The following is a 19,343-nucleotide window of genomic DNA, read 5'->3' as shown; positions in this document are numbered from 1 at the left end:
TTTTGTATTCTGCTTCTTAAATAAGTGGCGAGCTGCTAGATGCCTTTTGTCTGCAGTAATGATATTTTATGTGAATGTTTTATTTCCATAAATTCGTAAAAACAAGTATAACTCGCCAAATACAATCGAATGGAGTGGCATTAAAAATAATCAAGAATATTTTACGAGTCAGTTTAGATAAAATTTCCGACGATCGATTCATTCGTTGAATTGGTTATTTAGTTGCCAGCTGCGAAGACATGCATTTCAGGCTTTAAACGCTGTTAGTTAGCAAACAGATGTAACGTTACTTAGCTATGTTCATGTGTTTCGGGACTAAGTTAATATTTGTCCATCGCATGACCAGTCATAAATATTCTGTAAGTAACCTAAGTGTATTCGTGTCGCAATATCGAGTTATCTGGCTAACTACCTTCTGTAATAAATCGGGTTGATCTAAAATGAAGTTTTGTATGCGATAGACGGCTACCTATGTCAAAATACGGTGGTTAACGTAACAGCTTTACTTTTCAGCGGGGTTTTACATACATTTCAAATTGTGTCCTGTCAAATTGAATCGAAACTCTGCGAACAGATCTGAACGTTGTGTTATTGAGAATAACCTAACTGAAAATTCGAGTAGTGAGTAAAATGTTATCTTATTGTAACAGTCGCAGATACTTGCATCATTATTGTCTGGACGCATAAACTGGCTACGTTGATTTATCTTGACTGGAATTTGCGTCGAATCTTTGACTGTGACCTCTAAACCAAATGACTGACTATTTAAAAAAACATTCTCAAACTCAGGTTTATAATATAAGCCGGTTGTTGTCGAAAGGAAACGTATTTGGTTTGGTTGCTAGGTCTTTTCAGACGGTGTCTTAGAAGTTAGACGCTGAATTTTCGCGCTCGGAATGGAATTTCGCTGATGTGACAACAATGACCAGACGTCAAACAGCGTTCACTCCTTTTTTGTTAAAAGTCGTTCTTATCGTTTCCTAAATAATAATTATTAGCCTATTATTTTTAATTTGGGTGGGCGTGTTAGAATCGGTTGGTCTTTTCTCAGAACGGTAATGCACCGACAGATACCGAGTTGAACCGGACGGTGCATGTCTCCACAAGAGACCGTGTATGCGGAATGTTATTTATAAAATTACCTAGTTATGTTGATTGGAAATAGGACTAAGTTGCTGCATCAGTGGTATACGCACTGGGAGTGTTGATGTACACATTAGTTATTTTGAAAAACCAAAACAAGCCTTGTCTCTAACTCAGTTGTCTCGCTACGTTAGCCAACTAGTAACTCTTAGGGCTGCATGTCTCCATTTTATGTTTGAAGAAATTTCACACTTTAATTAAAGAGAGCAAGTCTAATCACCTCGCAACCCAATGATTTCAAGCCGATGCTGGTGCTCAGCGTTCATCGTGTGAAATCTGATCAAGGCGTAATCTATTGGACAGCCTATATTTTACATCATGAACAAATATTTATGAATAGACCAAGTCAAGCATCAATAAATAGGCTATTAATGCACACGTTTAGAAAAACTCAAAAGTGCTTTGAAATTCCTAACCGGGATTTTCCAAACCTTGCCAGTAATGTTCACACAAATGAATGTTGCATCCGAATTTCACGTCCCATTTCCCCCATTTACGCCAGTGTGCATGTTCTGAGCAGAAACCACTGCGCGGTAGAACGCTCGAGTCCGGTTGGGGAGGGGGGATGTGGTCTCTAGTTAAAAAATCTCATTGGTTGGAAATTACGGCCAGTAGTCTTGAAAGAGTCAGGTAGCTGATACAAAAAAAAAAAAAAAAATCAAACTGCGCCACTGATCTTAATCTTGCATGATCAGAAAAACGGTCTCTAATTGTAGTTAGCGAGTCAAACCCAATGTTGTCCTGTTAGAAGTGTGAGTTGTTTAAAGGTATTGTAAAGGCACATCAGTACCTAGATCTGTTGTCAACAGTATCTTGCAATACGTTTGTTGTTTTAACTATCCCCTCTGGTATTACTGGAAGAGGCTTTCTGCAGCTTCAGTTTAATCTTACGATAATGATAGGCCTATACTATTGTCCAGCAGTTCGTGGAAATAGTAATGTTTGATGTAACAAATATTAAGCTTCCAGGAATGCTGGGAAAACACCTCGTATGTCCTGTTTATCAACTGGTTAATTAGCTAAATATAGTTCTCGCAGATGCTGTAGGCTTATGGCTCTATTAGTTAGGCTACAATATTTAATACCTAGGCCATTTGATGTATTAGCGGTTCATTTTGTTTTTTTAAATTAGGATTTTAATTTTTATAAGTATCACAACTGGACAGACATGTATTAGGCCTAATTAACATATAATTTCGATGCTGCTGTTCTCTATAAAAACATTTTTTTGTGATAACCTGTCCTGCATTGGAAATTCAAGCACTGTAGGCGAGTATCATGTTACGCAGATTAAACAAAAGTGCTACGTATTCTAAACAACAGCAGAGGTCAGGCTTTCCACTCAGTGCGGGGGTTAATGAGTAGCCTAACTATCTGCCGCTATTAGATCAAAACGTAGGCCTAGTAAAGCAACAGTGAAGAAAAAAAAATGCCATGTAGATGGCTGACTGACATCGTGACTTAATTCGGCTGGTAGGCTGTTAGTAAGGGTGTCCGCTAATGAGAAAAAGTAGACCTGTCTAGTCATTTCTTTAGTCGTGTTCGTAGCCTATAGAGGGACTTCGTGTGACTTTGTTGAAGTGATTAATCGTTATAATTTACCGCTGTTTTAAACCCCTGATCGTGATGCGTTAGTTATTCCAGTTACAGACTAATGTATCATCATCATCATCACAGTAGGGATGTAGCCTATAACGATTTGGACGTTGACTATGATAGCCTACAGCGTTTAAGTATCCATGACAACAAGGAACACTGTATTGCAACCACCATATTATCGCGGTTATGAACGCTGTTAAAACATCAAAATAAAGTAGGCTACCCATGGTATCCATATAAATTATATAATCACAGTAAAACGTAAGAAAACTAAAATAAGTAATTAGCCCACAAGAAAAGTATTATGGTCATCATGATCACCTATATTATATAATTATTATAGGCCTATATAATAGCTATAATATAATTCGGAATGTGATCACCGTTTTTTCGACAACTGGACTGGTACCTCCTGAAATCTAGACTTGTCAGAAAAGGGACAAGTTGTTATTGTTTCTTCTTAGATAAAATAAACATTACTAGACGCAAAAGTCACATTTGTAATTAAAGGCGAGACTGAACCTTTAAACTGGTAGACTAAAGCTGGTGTACCTGCGTGCATTGGAACTTTTGCGTGAATTGAAGCAAGGGACCACTTTTCTCTAGTTAGGCCTAATGACTTCGGCCTTTTCATACTTTCCCAGGCCTATGAAAACTAAAAAACGAATTTAATTTATTATTTAACTGTATGAAATATTGGTCTGTAATTACTCAATTACACAAGGTCTGTACAGTACCCCGCGTATAGCATTCATCATTCTTGTGAGCGTCTTCTGTAGTCTGTGGCTTCGGCAATGTGGACATATGACCACTAGGTGGAGGTATGACACTAAGAAATTGTTCAGGAGAGCGGGCATCATGTTCTGACCTTGAGGTAGCTAATGGAAGGATTAATCTATTCCTATGGAGCTGTGATCTTAGGCTACTGTGCGAAATCATAAATAAAGAAACACAATTGCTGCAGCACTTCAGCAGTAGTGGTTGTTTGTGTTCATGTTTCAACTTAACCGGGAATCCTATAGCATAATGTTCCAAAGCGTGCCATCCGTGTTAATAATGCTCTTGATCATTGAAATGACAAAGCCTCCGCACTGAACCCTCTGAAACAGTAGCACAATCCTGGACTGCTTCGTTACCATAGTTGTTATTTATAGTAAAATGACTATATGAGTGTTACTATTAATGAGTGTTAACTGTGATAAATGCTTTCACAAAGTGCTTTTGGACGCTTTTGGCGAGCGTGTTGTCACTTTTGGAGTATCCTATATGATAGGCTTATCATGAGCTGTATTGTAGATAACCTTATCTACTACGTACATTAGGGTGGCGCTGATCTCGGTACAGGCCGATGCAGACATCAGCATCAGCCAGCTGGTTCACAGAGGTCTAAAGGCATGGGAAATTAATTCTGATGAAACGCAATTTGGCAGGTCTATTTATGGAAACATAAAAGTTACCGTCCCAGTTTATACATTTCAAATGACTTAGGCTTATTTTTGAAAGTGGGAAAATGATAAGCAGTATTAATAAAACAATACGTTAAACAACTACCCTACATTAAGTGTTTCACGGGAACAGGAGACAAGTGAAATTTCCCATTCCATTTGCGATTCTTTGTAGTTCCAGTACAATTATACGCTATGAAGCAGAATTTTTGTGATCGCATTATTGTTTAAACTGCACTTTAAACTGCTGTCGTTGTATTTAGGGAGCGGAGCGGATTTTTTTGGCACGATAGCTCGCAGCGTCTCGATGACAACCAGCTATGCCAGGGGATTAAGGGTCTCATTACCCACACGCGACAGACGCTCTCCTGTGAGTAATCTGATCGTCAGCGCCGAATGACTAATGGTGAAATATGGCATCCTCTGTGCCATTTACCCTCCATTTCCGTCAATATTGTATAACTGCATGTCAAAATATTCAGTGTAATTTATGAGTAATTTTGTTTGATATAATTTTCCGCTTCTCTAGTCGAGAATGGCAGATCATTTTTTTTCTCCTTGCGCACTCATTGAATATTCAGGTATCAAGTCGTTATCACCCGTTGAATGTAACACGTTGGCGAGGCTGTGATGTTATTATGCGGGATGCCGGGTTGCAAAGCATACTGCAATTGCCCAATTATCTAACCGTAGAACTGTACTTAGGTTAGTGAATTCCAACCTTTTACTGAAATTTAAGACACATTTAAACTGAACTACAAGGGGTATCAAGACCGTATCAAATGTGAAGGCATATCCGAAATATGCGTGTTTTCAGGTGGAAACAGATGAGCTCATTATATCTACATATAAAGGGGTTAGCAGTTTGGTGAAATAAGATGCTGTTGATCCTGCATTACAATACACTGTTATTCAATGAACCCCTCAGTATAGTTTGTGATCATGCTTTTTAGCTGCTTTGTGGTAACTGGAGTTTCTGTCATCTACTATTCCAAAGTATCTAATTTATCACAAACACTGGTTCCAGGTTAGTGTGCCTTGTTTTTTAATGATAGGACACTTACTGCGTTTAAAGTGATGGATAAACCATTTGTGGTTTTATAACTTTTTAATGGCAGTTGCTTGTAACCCATTTTTTCCTCTGATTTTGTTACTGTTGATCACTAATAGTGTAATTGGGTCAGATTGATATACAGTTGACCAATACCAGCTCAGGACAGCATTATTGGTAGGAGCAGATAAGTATCCTATTATTTTGGTAACATTGCTTGTCAAATCTGGAAATGCATTCATTTTGCATTACCTCTCAACATGTGTCATCCAAATCCAAAAATAAGTTCAATTAATTCTGTAACAATGTTGTGCTAATTCCACATTTTCTGCCAGCCAACTTGTGTCACAGTCACATATGCAAATATGCAGCTGTTTTGAGATTCTGAAGTTAACACCAGGGTATTAATTCTCACCTCTTCCTATTCAAGAGCGCATTTAAAAACACCCATTTGACATGAATTTGATGCTTGTGATGCATGCCGATGTATGCTTTGTGGAAGTAATTGCATGCAACCTTTGCACAAACTCTGTTACAGTGGTTTAATCTTACTATCATAATATTATTTTGTGGGACCAATAGTATGGCAAGCAGAAATGTGCTGCTTTAAATTTCAGATTCTTATTTATTTTTAGTGATGAGCTTTGCTATAGATTGCGCCACCTTAAATTTAGTGATAATTAATCTTAAAAATCTTCATCTGTCCTTGTCAGAATATAAACTTCTTATTTTCATGCAACAAGACATTATAACCTGACCTGGGATAATCTCTTAAGAAAGCTAGATACCCAGAGGGGGTAATTATCTTGTGTCACATACTTAATAAACCATAAGAAGAAAAGGAAGACTGGGTTGATGGGCCGGTTTGCAGGAGAAACTTTTGTTGACTATATGGATACGTGTAACCTTGTGCTTTTGTTTGATTGTGGGTGTGACTTTCTAACCCAGCCCATTCAGGAAAAACCTGTAGTAGTGTGGCATTTATTCAAAGATGTCTTTAGAAACAGTAAATTACAAGGACTTTGCCTGTATTTTAGTGTAAAAACCTAAATGGCCTCGTTATAGCTATCAACCCTTTAGTAAGATTGAATAAGTCATGTTGAAAAAGTTAAGACTGTTTGGTAGATTCTCTTTTATTGGTTAAGTGGTATAATGCTTACACAGATGCACTGCAGGTTTGTGATGTCAGAAAACCTTCCTACATCAAATATTGCCAATTACTGTCAAGAATTGTGGTACAGTAGCAGTCTTAGCCAGATAGTACATTTCCATTTTAAATAAGAAGTTTTCACATTCTTTTCTATTTTTATCAAATGCTTGCTGGAGGCAAATTGTGATATTATGAATCTACATCTTGCAAAAACAGGAAATGAGAGCAATGGGTGTGTCTAAATACAATATACCACCAGGTGTGCAATCATGCAGTGAATGACAGCAGTAGTTTTTCAATATTTTACTTATTCAAATGGGGACACATTCGATTGCAGTTCTTGCTAAAGACTGTTCTGTTAGAAGCAAAGCTAGGTGAGTTCAGCAGGTCAAATACTGTAAAACATCTCATCACAGTGATGAGCAAGATATGCAGTTCTCTTTAACAAGGACAGAATTTTACCTCCCATCTTTTCCCCTCTATAAAAAGATGCCTAATATTTTGCTTGCTGAATTCACCTGCTGGCATGTCCTCTGGACTATATATACTATTGGTGATATTATGTTTGACCAGATGTGTTTTAGTGCTCTTTTAAGCATCCAGACATCACCAAAGTGTATTAAGATCATTAAAGTCTGTCCAATTTTCTTTTCACTCACCTTGTATGACCTCCGTTTCATGCTTGAATGTGTGTGTTGACTTGACAAATATAGAATTATGTTGTCTTTCAACCCCCCCCCCCCCCCTAAATTGTTCCCATGGAGATACTGTTGTATAGCAGCTGTCTGAATCTCTTGAGGGGACTGCCCCTGAAGAACAGGGTGCCAACTTCTGACATGTATGCTCCTGTGATCCTTGCGTTCATACCATGCATTCATAGGTTCTTAGAAACGTGGGGGCTGGGTTATCAACTATATTTACTCTTTGACTAATTTTGATGAGTCACATTAGCCAATGATTAGTTGTTATATTTTTTAATTTATTTAATGTGCACATCATGTGTACAGTGTATTTTTCATTTCAAATTCGAAGAGATGCACATTTTCTTAACCATTTGGTGTAGTTCATCTCCTTCTGTACCACACCAGAGGAGTCCTGCCTGTGCAGTTTCACACTGACACAGAGGTCTGCCATGATCCTCTCTCCCTCAAAGGGATCAAAGGGAGCTGATGTTCACCTGTGAGAGTTAGAAGATGAGACAGGACTGGGTGTGTTAGTGATCCTGCCACTAGGGGATGCCAGAGTGTTGGGTATGGCAGCTGTAACCCAGTACTTCTCTCCTTAGTGTCTGTGGTAGAGGTCTGTCCACCACTGAGTGCAGCATTGACTTACCACACCAGGAGGAAGTCACGCTGAGCAGCTTCCTGTGGAGAGCACAGCCAAGACAAAGATAGTCAGACAGGCAGTGACAAAAACTAAATGGGACTTGTTGGTTTCGTGACTGTTGTCACAGTAAAAGTCATAAAACACATTGTTGCTACTGTTGTTATATATATAACAAATATATTATTATTAATGTTGCTTTTTTGATAGTAAAGTTCAAGTCTCTCCCTCCCATTTGGTGACATTTGTTGTGGGTGCTGTTTAAGTAAGGCCCTCAACAATGTTGATGTTGCTGATGCTGAACAGTCAAGAATAGTGTTCCTGTTGTTGATTTAATAGTATACATGTAACATTGTTGGTGTTTTTTATGTTGCCCAAAAGCTCATAGCACTATTGGTGTGTTGTTGTTGATGCTGTAGTAAAAATGATAACAATTGCTGGTTATAACAGGTGGATGCAATAGGAAAGGTCATAGTGCTGTTAGTGTTGTTGATTTTTTTTAGGAAAACTGAGAGTACTGTTGGTGTTGGTCAATGCTTTAGGAAAGCTCATAATGGTGTTGGTGTTGTTGATGCTGACATTATTATTATTATTATTATTGATTTACAAGGCTGTAATGGTACGTGAGGTTGCAGTAGTAAGAACTAGGGCATGGGTACTGAATAGGAAGTGTGGAGATGGAAGACAGTGCCAGTGTATACATGGTGCTTAAAAGCGATCACAGAAGCAGCAGCACCTTACAGTACACACATACACCTCCCTCTCCCACTGACCTGCTGACACCGCCATCTCTGCGGCTCAACAAAAGAGCCCTTTTAAATGTCTGGCAGGTTCAGGAGAGGGGGGAAAAAAAAAGAAAAACCCTTCCAGAATTCCTCGAAAACACGAAAAACAGCAGTGAGATGTCTCCCTGTTCACCGGGTAAAAACACGTCCGCTGCCTTGCGGTACACAGGACACGCTCTCCAGTTAAAAGCTTTCAGAGAAAGGGGTTATTGACACAGTTCCTCTGGGCCCATGCCCTGCGTTCGTGCCCTGGACACCAACATCAATACCCTGAGTGTCATGCGGCTGGAGAGGGTAACATGGGCCTTTTGTCACTGTCTGGTTGTACCTTTTTGACTCAGAGTATGGAGATGCATGCTATTTACCAACTTTTCTTTCATTATTACAGCTTAAAGGCAAGATGATGTTTATGTCTGAGGCAGATAATAAAAGGGGACACAATCAAATCCCCAACCAAAATATCAGAGACAAGCATGAATCTACATTCTCATGAAATCCTGACAATGTAAGAACATAAGAAAGTATAATAATGACAATAGGCCATTTATTCCATCTTCGTTCATGAACTTTTCCTTTGCAATAACATGACATTCAGGAAAGAAGCCTAATTTTTAAATGAAACAAAAGAACTGGGTTGGAGCAAGAGTCAAAGGTTGTACTTTTTGTATGCTAAAATAAACAGAAAAAACAGGTTTCATCACACTACACTTTTCTCCCAGTAACAATATTTTACAATGTCTTTGCCAAACTCTATCAAATATTCACTTGCAATTCAGAAAACTGGCTTGTTTTTATGCAACTTGATGAATGGTTTCCTAATTTGCATACTGTATGTTTTTAAAGTGAAGTGCAAAGGCTCCTATTGGTCTGTTCCTAGAGGAGAACCTCTGGCTTGTTGGCATTTGACAGCCTGCAAAAGATGCCATATCCCTGTTTATTTAATTCCCTGCTAAACCACTAGTCCATACTGAGTTTATGTCCTGGCTGTGTTAGGAAACCAGCAACAGTGCCATGGCTGTTCCAGTTTGATCTGGTCTGGTTACGACACCATCGCAACAACCAGCCCGTTTAGCTTGGACTCGCATTCAAAGAGCGTTTTCATCCAGGGAGCAGGGCTCAGGTTCGTTGGCCACTTACCTGCCCTTTTATTTGTTTGTTCTTTACAGGTCAAAAAGGAAAAGGGCCCAGATTGGAAAATTTCTGTGTCGCCATTTCAAAAACAGTCTGGTGAAAAACAAGGCAAGGCAGCACTTTAGCTGAGACCCGGGACCATGGGCTTCATTCTTTTTGTACATAGGAATAACACATAACCTCCAGTTGCTACTCTTCTCAAAAGAAGCTCAATACCCAAAGGCAACACAACTCACATTTTAACTCACCGTGTGACATACAAAATGTGTAACAGGGATACCCAGATTTTGGGGATAAGAGGCCTTGACATGCAGGTATAAGTAGTGCTTTTACCTGCCCTGTCAAAACATACAGCCAGCAATGGCTGTGAGGCTTGTGCCAAGGATTCCACCTCCAGAGCAATTAGCTTGCATTGATCTTACATTTTCGCAGGACTGAATGTAGTCCTTTTAAATTAGTCATTTGCTGTTTTTTTTCCCTCTCTTGCTTTCATTCCAAACATGCTGAGACCTGTTGGAATAATCAAGAAAAACTACGCGTAAATTGTTGTGTGAAATAAAAATATTGACGTAGTTATATCCCAGAGGCTATTGGGCGCGTAGCTTCCCCCTGCTTTCAGTCTGACTCCTCTGCTTCAAACCATCCCTGTTGGACAGGCAGTCATTCCAGTGTTTCAGCAGATCAAAAAAATTTCTCTCCGTTTGTTGTTGGCAGTAGTTATTTTAAAATGAAATCAAAAATGCTCTTTATAATCAGTTGGTCATTGGAGGACTCAGATGTTGACAAGCTAGTTTCACGGGTTCTATTTAAATCTTAAGAAGTTCTCTGAGAACTGGACACCGTGCCAATAAAGGGTTAACAAAAGTACAGCCTTCAGGCCTCAATGAACACAGAAGAGTAGTGGCAATTTTAGTGCATTCCTGTCTGTTTTCACAGACAAAATTGGTTAATCAACACCAGTCTTTCCGACGTGATGTCTGGGCTGTCCAAAGTACACCCCAAACAAACCAGTTTAATGTAGACACTTGTGTGGCAAATTTTTTCCCTCAAACGTGAAAGCGTTTCTGTTGCAACGATCTGGATATTTCTACTATGCATACATGCTTTGGCCTCACTAAACAGAATGGCAAATGCAGCATGCATGGACAATCTCTGCCAACCTTCCTGTTACATTACATTACATTAATTTAGCAGACGCTCTTATCCAAAGTCACTTCCAGTACAAAAGAACAGAAATGTATCCATTCAAGTTCAAAGTATGTTTTTACCTTGGAACATTTTCCTTTGCCGGACATGTATAAAACGTTCAGAATCTGAACATCATGTCATGTTCAGCTGACATCACAACACGAGGAATTAATATTTACAGGTCTGTTCTGAAACATGTAGAGAAAGAGACCTGCAAGGAATCACATCAGGATATGGCTGTGTGTGTGTGTCATGTTTGTTTATGTGCATGTGTTTGTGTATGTGTGTGTTTGTGTGTGAGGAGATCTTATGAAGAAGAGCAGGTGGAGCTGGCTGTGCTCTGTTGTGACAGCTGTATGTGTGTGTGTGCACGCACGTGTGCGTGTGTGTGCCCATATGATGTGTGTGTGTGTGTAAATGTGTGTGCGCATCACAGAGGTGCTAGACCTGCAGCTGCAGTATCCTGGTATGGAAACGCTCCCCCCCCTTGTTCAACTCTGATGGACAACTCTGATCAGCACTGCGCCTCTTCCCACTCGACGTTACCAGGACGATAGCGCTCCACTCAGTGTCTGTAGGGACATCACACATCAGGATTTAGCCTTATCCGGAGCTGCTTTGAGATTTACAGCATAACAGATCTAAAAGCTTTGTTCCCCAGCCGTGGCCTTGACGATCACAAATGGATGTGTTTTAGTATGTTTACATCAACCTGCCATGTCTCACTGCAAGCACATGTTCACATGTTTGTCTACTTGTACTGCTGTCAGGAAGATAGACCAGTGTTTGCAATGAATGTGTGTAATATAGCTGTTGCAAAGACTGACATGACAGTGATTATTGGTTATATGCGTGAAAAATGTTGAAGAGAATGCCATTAGAATATTGCAATGCTAGATGCACTTAATACAGAAACCTCTGTTTGATGGTTGACAACGATATGCAGAAAATCAGCCCATTATTTATTCATGATTATTGCTGTCGAAACCAATTGCATAAATGCAGTAGGAACAAAGTGATGAATTGTAAGAGAGTAAAAACAACACTCCAATCCTCCATGCACTTGAATAATTGAGTGGCACTAGAAAGTAGGCCTGGATCCCTGTTGTAATATCTGAAACCTTGTAAATACAGATACAGAAACACAATCACTCAAATAAATTGAATATATTGCAATGCGTTTGCATGAATTTGATGTTGCATATTCTCTTCAGTGAAGTAAAATGGACATGCCCTGGTTTTTTCTCACATGCACGAGAGCTGAGATATTCCTAAAGCTGTCTCGTCTGTGCATCATGACTGTCTCATCTCCTCCAGTCTCTTTTTTTTTTTTTGATCTTGAGTTTGTTTTTGTCTCTCTACCAGCTGGGCCGACGCCCTTCCTCTTCCTCCTGCAGATAACCTGCACCTGATTTGAAAGCCACATAAAAGTCATTTTGCTCACCACATGATGTCATAGCACAGCCTGTGGGTGGCCAGTTCTGGCGGTCAGAGTTGGTGACAAGCTGCCCCTTTTGTTGCTTTTGTTGTTTTGAAGCGCGGGACTCCGAGGTCCACAGACAAGATTGCGGCTGTTTAGACGGAAACCGAGTGGAACCGGTGATAGTGCATTCCACTGTAGCTTCACCCCCCTGATTTTGAGGCTTCCTCTTCTAGTGACTTAATGGACATCCGAGCAAACTTGCAAAGATCATCCGCCCCTTCCTCATGGTGTTGTTTGAGTTATAGAAATGGGGGGCCCACAGTAATAGGAAGCAGCAGAACTGTGAGTGAGCTCAAAATCATAAAATGTTCTGGAAAAGGCACTTATCATAGCTGACGTGCTACAACTATACAGAGAAGAGCTCTTCAATGACTTTTTTTAAGATGGGTAAATGATTAATTGAAAACAGAGAAGCATCTATTAAATAAATAAAACAATACTGGGAAAAACAGATTTTAGGTCCACAATCAATAGCATCTAGGAAATCAAACTGCTAGGAGTAACAGGCAGTTGTGTTTGCTCAAAGCACTCGTTTTCTGAACATAAAGGATATTTAGTTGATTTGAATGTCCACACAATCAAAATGTGAAGGTTGCGTTTGATGTGGTTATAGTGGTACCTAGCTTGGGGTCTATAGCGCAATTACAAGCAGTTGCAGTGTTTCAGGCATATTAATATTTGATTTTGTTTTGTTTTTCAGTGGCTGAAGGGCCAGCAGGAAATTTGTGGCAGGCTACATTTGGGCCCCAGGCTGCTACTTGAATAGCCCTGTTATAGAGCTATGGCATAGCTTATTATGTACAGTGATGGCACTTGCTGGCTCAGTCTGTGAACTTCTGCTGTGCGATCGCAACATGTCGAAACACTTCCACCAGCGTATGCCAGAAGCATAAAAAAAACATCACAAATCGACTTAACTGACCCTAAAATAACCAGAACTAAAAATCCACCCCACAGCACGCTCTGATCGCTACCCAATGTATCTTCGGATGGTACTTTAAAACGCTTGCCAGAAATCCTCATGATGGCACTTTAGGAAACCGCAGATGAACCATGGCTTCAGCTCTTTCATCCAGAAAGGATGGAGAATCCTTCTGGAGAGAAGTGACTCATCTGATTGCTCCCGCACAGCAGAGTCTGAGAAACTGAAAGCGATGCTCTTCTCATGCATACCCTGCAAGGGGAATAAAAATGCAAGAACATAAACCGGACTGGAAAATGCAGTTACACAAACTGGAATTGGAATATATTAACACACCAAATTAAGAAAACTAATATTTTACAGCTGTGTAAACTGTAAAATGTAAGGAACCGACCCAACAGGATCACAGAGGAAACACAGACTGTATTGACAGCGACAAGCCAAACCCGTTTCAAATTAGGTGGGAAAACTGGACTGTTATTAACAAGCCATCTAAAACGGGACAAGGAAAAATCAGCAATAGCCAAAATAACCAGGCATAAGGGAAACATCACAACTAACCCCCAAAAATTCAGGTGGCAGTGTAGCATAGTGGTAAGCAGCAGGACTTATAACCAGAAGGTTGCCTGTTTGAATCCCCACTGGGGCACTGCTGCTGTATCATTGGGCAAGGTACTTAACCCAGAATTGCCTCAGTAAATATCCAGCTGTATAAATGGGTAACATGTAAAAAAACTGTAAACTGTGTAAGTCATTCTGGATAAGAGTGTCTGCTAAATGCCAATAATGTGATGTAATTCAGTGGACATTTTCAGCATTCTGTGTGAGGTTGGGCAATCTAGAGGCTGCAGTCTGTACAGCTGTTGTTTAGCAACCTCATGAGTGGTTGCATCTAACTCTTTGCTGCATCACTGTGTGGTTTGGAAGCTGCACCACCGCCAACAGGAGAACCCTGCAGCGCATAGTGGATCCAGCAGAAAAGATCTCTGGTGCCTCACCCCCCTCCCTCCTGGACATCTACAACACACGCCTAGCCCGTAAAGCACAGAGTATTGCTGGTGACCCCACTCACCCATTGCACACGCTCTTCAGTCCCCTCCCATCTGGAAGGAGATTCAGAAGCCTCCAGGCCCGTACCTCAAGGTTGAGGGACAGCTTCATCCACCGGGCTGTTAAGGAAGTTGAACTCTCTTCCCTCCCTCAGCCATCTGCTCCAACACAGAACTGAACTTAGAATTCCACAAACAATACTGGAATCCCTCTGAAATCTCCCTCTTCAACCTGGTTTTGGACATTGCAGGCTCCTCCAAAAATCTTCTCAAGACTTCCAGCCACAGGCACCTAAGCCTAGCAAACCCCGCCCTAAAAATAATCAGTAGAGAGTTGCTGAATAAACTAGACTGTCATACACTCTTTAATCTGACCTGCCCAAAGGGGGTTTCTTACCAGGGTATGGGCTTCAGGAAACAGCTGCCGTTTGTTCAGCGTGATTCCTATGCCACAGAAAATACTAAACACCTGTTACTCTGAAATGCAAAGGAGGCATTTGATACGGTCAACTGGCCCTGCTACAGTGGCTGTCCCAAGGTGCCAAGGACATGACTTTGAGTGTGTGAGAGTTTTTGCCATAATGCCGAGAACATGAATCGGGAAAACTGTAAAACGTTATGGCAGCACTTCAGTGGTTTGGACCGCACTGTCCTCACGCTCGCTGTGGGAGAGCTAGAGGTTGTATCATCTCCTCTTTGGTTGTTCTGTAGAATCGGAAAAACCTCAGGATTTGGTGAAGTATTGAGCACTATCCCTTCGTCAGACTGTACTCTCTCTTCGATGTGGTGTCTATGGCAACTTGTCAGAGTGGCTCTGATGGACTGCAGTGACATTAAAAGAAAGCCGGGGTCTGTAAAATGCCACAGACTGCTGGTGGTGCATTTAATGCAATCATTTGACTTAATGATTCATCAAATGATTCATTCAGTGGCTTAGTGACTATATTATGTTGGACAAAATGATGGGAAAAGTCACAACATTAGTGTGTTGAAAGAGGATTTCTTTATTTTGTACCTTTCTGCTGCAGTGATCCTTGTGATATATTTCAATATGTTTATTTCATTGAAATAAATACAAATTCATCCCTTGCTTTGAAATCCAGTTCTAACGCTCTCAAAATTTCCCTCCACAAGGAACACAGAATAATTTTCTCCATGGCGAGGGGAAGAATAAAAAAACAAAAATCAGTTCTGTTTAAACCCCGCCTATTAAAAGCACAACTCTCAGCTCTGAATCCATCCGTCTGTCTCAAAACTAGAAATTACTACGAGAGCCGTTCTGTGAATTGTGTGTTGTGCACATTATATTACATCATAGTGTAATACAGTATAACATTTGGAGGCGGTGTGGTTAATCTTGGCTTTAACCAGAAGGTTTCTGGTTTAAATCTCAGTGGCAGCCTTGAGGAAAGTTCTTAACCTTCATTGCTTGAGTAAATATCCAGCTGTATAAATGGCTAGTATGTAAGAATGCCATCTGTACAAGTCAAATTAGATGGGGGTGTATGCCAAGAATATTGATAATAGAGTATTTTGTGTAAAATGACATTTAGTCGTCTTGTTTGCTATTGATTTAGAGACCAACCCAGCTGACATGAAAAAACTGAAACTCCTGAGCTCTCCTCTTGTTTGTACTGGCCTTCAAACCTTTAGCCTGTCCTGTTTAAACAGTCAGCTCAGACCGAGTGACAAAGGCCCAGTTTTCAGCCTCCAGAGTTTATGCCGAACATGAATATGTCTGCGATTTAGTGCGGACCCTTCCATTTGACCCTTTGACCAGTCTGACTTAAGAGATCCTAGCATTACATTGATGGAAAGACCAGCACAATGGTCCCAGAGCCTTAGACATCCACTTTCATAGCGGTTAGTGGAGGTAAAGTGACAAGTGGAAGTGTGAGGATTTGGCCCCGGGGCCTTGTCTGAGTGCAGGTTTGGCCATAGAAAGAGTAGTGCAAGGCCCCTGTTTACACAGGAGCACAATGGCCTGTTTCATTAATGCAAACAATATGAAACTGTGCTAATCCTAGACATTCAACCCCCGTCGCCAGCCATTCATGGTGGGAAAGTGTGGGGAAGTGGTTCATTTTTCAACAGCCTTCAGTGACCCAAGCCTGTAAGAAAATAGTCTCCTTTCCTGTTTTCTGGTTTTGTGTGCTAATATTTCTGTATTTTCCCTTTGAAAATGACTTGTAGCTAAAGGCCCTGTGCTGTGCATTTATGACAAAGGGGGCTTTTTTTCAGTACATACTGCATAGAATACACCAGTACTGTACCCTCAGGCCACAAAATAGCAATCAGCGAGTGCAATCAAGCTAAAAAAAAAAGTTGAACATGTTTTTGAAATGATTCTAAAATCCTGGGTAATCCTATCTGTATCTCTGAACAGCCAGCGGTTCATCTCACCAGGCCGACAACTGAGAGAGGCAGTGGAGGAAAGCTGCCACGTTGCAGACTTACAAATCTCATACGGTGCTCGGCAGGATGGCAGTAAAAATGGAGGCACTCAAAGGAAAATTTGTCAAATTAATGTGCACCAATAACATTCCCCAGCATAACTATCTCTGGAATTTTCGGTGTGCGCGTATATGTGTGTGTGTGTGTGTGGTGCTTTCTTACAGTATGGAGATGTGGCTGCACTTGATTTCCCTCTCTTTGCTTGGATGTGTTGACAGAAGATTACAATGGGTCAGTGTAAGAGGCTTATGAGGACCTGTAATCATAAGCTTCCCGCCAGGAGAGGACGTGCTTTTCTCCTTGATAGAGGGGAATTAGGGGAACTCGACAGACTGGATTAAGGTGCTGTGAAAGGAGGAGGCCTCCTGTATGCACCCCTATTCTTAGTCACGAAAGGAGACTCTACTACGCTCTCAATGGGATTGGCTGGTTTAGTATAATCCACAGCATGGGCATAGGTATGCGCATGCGCACACACACATCCACGTGCATACGCAGACACAGGTGAGCACATGGTGTAATGGTGAGATGACAGGCTTGTAATCAGCTGCTTGCGGGTGTGAATCCTACCTGTGGAGTTGCTGCTGTACCCTTGAGCCTCGAGTACATTACCTATCATGAAGAGGTAACCATCCACTTGTAGAACAACTATGTAGAATGTAATCAGTCTACTTTGTACCGATAAGGGTGTCTCCTAAGCAAATGAATAATGTATCTAATGTGAGGTGATTGACACCTGGACTCCTCTGGCCCTATTTGTGCTTTTTTTTTTTAAAACAAGCATTACTTTTTTTCCATTAAGTCAAAAAGCCACTGGTGTCCCTGCAGGTAACTGGCTGTGAATCAAATCTATGATTATTTGGAATGATCAGCTCGGCTGGACAAAACCAATGAGCAGCAGGGGATTGAAAATTCCCCTTGTCTTTACTGACTGCTAATGTGAAGTTTGGTTTAACAGAAACTGGGTGTGTTGGCCGGTTGGGCTGACAGTTAAACAAGCAAATGTTTTGCTCATGAGAGGTGTTGCGGATGGGTGGTGGGTATCAGTTTGCTCACATTGCTTTTCGATGTGTCATATTGATTTTGCATGAAGCTGGCACAGTATAAAATGGGAACTTCTGATGTGGTTAGCCTTGCAGGTCTTTTGTGGCTTCATGTTATCTGAGTTTGATGTGCCCCGGTGTTTCCTGACTTCTCTTTAAACCTGCACCGGTTTCCAGGGAAGACAATCTCTTTTAGGTGGAATTACATTATTACAATCAAAATACATACCCAGCACTTTCTTTGTCCGGTCACACTTGTTTGAGGAAATACCATGGTTACTTCATGTCAGTAATAAAGCAGGTTATACTTTAATTGGATGACTTATCTTCTCCAATCTGAGTCTGCATGCTGCATTATCCGTAGATTTTAATTTTTATTTTTCTTTGTGCAGCTCCATTTCAGAATAGCCAGTTGCCCACCAGAGTTGGCTCACCTTGACAGCCACTGAAGAGAGATGAATTCAATCCTCCAATACACTCACATACAATGAACGGCTATTTTCCACACTTCAAGTCCCTCAGTGCACCACAGTGAATTAGGTACCAGTTGGATGATAGGTGCTATTCCACCAGTGTTATCTGAGCAATCTGAAAGGTACAAGGAAACCCTGCCAACACACCCACCAAAGCCAACTTGCTCCACTGCTGTGAGCTCTAAGTCATTGTAAGCGGATGACACAGCCAGGATCAAACCTGAACCATAGGGCTCAGTTTGCATTCAAGATGATTGTCTGGCTGACTGAGCCACTTGAAAGCTTCAATCTACCATTTTATGTTGACAGTCTGACACATACTCAAAGACTGAGGAACATGCTCACGTAGCACAAGGGACAGAATAGTAGAGAATGTCCCACAAAATGCTGTTTACACATTCTGAATGCTATGTACTTTATCATGCATATCTGATATTTTCATTGGCCAGATGTGAGATTCAGTCCTAATCAAGTCACTGAAATACCTGCCATTTATGTGCTGGAAGTCACTCTGGATAAGAGCGCCTGATAAATGAATGTAATGTAATGTAATTTATGTTATAGACCTCTTCAGTGGAGGCTGCCATAAATATCAAATGTAACACACTTTGAAAGGAGGCCAGGTTGCACTGGGACCCGGTCCTCACACTGCAGTTGCCTGGCTGCAGCTGGTCTGAGGGCGGCTCAAAAGCCCAGCGTGTGTGCGGGGTTAAAGGCACCGTCATGGTCTATCAGAGCGCTGGGGGCCCGTCCTGATTTACTCCCCTCATGTCCAGCTCCACTGACTCACTTTGCGGGGGCAGAGATTGATCCAGCAGGACAAAGTATTAACACCGGCATTTCGGCACCATGCCTCCCGGCCGCACTCAGAATGAAAAACAGGTAGGGAACAGGGACAGAGGACAGATACGGATCTCGTCCCTCCCTCTCTCCTCCCAGCTGAAGCACCGCTGGCCCTCTCCCTCCTCGATGTGAGAACTGAGCATTCTGCGACTGTGGTGTGGCCCTCTGATGAGAGCGATAATGAATTCCACTTTGCATGCTGTTTGCCCAAAAGGCTTTGGAGCAGAGCTGCAGCTGTTAGTGCGGATAAGCGGTAATCCG

At 41.2% G+C, this 19,343-nt stretch overlaps 1 long non-coding RNA gene across 1 annotated transcript in view; it reads left to right on the top strand.

Annotated features, from left to right (window-relative positions):
• The first annotated feature begins 275 nt into the window (after positions 1-275).
• LOC118796040 overlaps positions 276-19,343 on the top strand; it is a 39,810-nt gene continuing 20,742 nt past the window's right edge. Inside the window, exons 1-2 of the long non-coding RNA XR_005005836.1 lie at positions 276-359; positions 4,451-4,557. This is a non-coding gene — a long non-coding RNA (uncharacterized LOC118796040). The remainder of the gene's footprint in view (positions 360-4,450; positions 4,558-19,343) is intronic.

This window comes from Megalops cyprinoides, chromosome 20, assembly GCF_013368585.1.
Source record: "Megalops cyprinoides isolate fMegCyp1 chromosome 20, fMegCyp1.pri, whole genome shotgun sequence".
Lineage (NCBI taxonomy): Eukaryota > Metazoa > Chordata > Actinopteri > Elopiformes > Megalopidae > Megalops > Megalops cyprinoides.
Note: the sequence above shows the minus strand (reverse complement) of the source record. Positions and strands in the feature narration are given on the sequence as shown.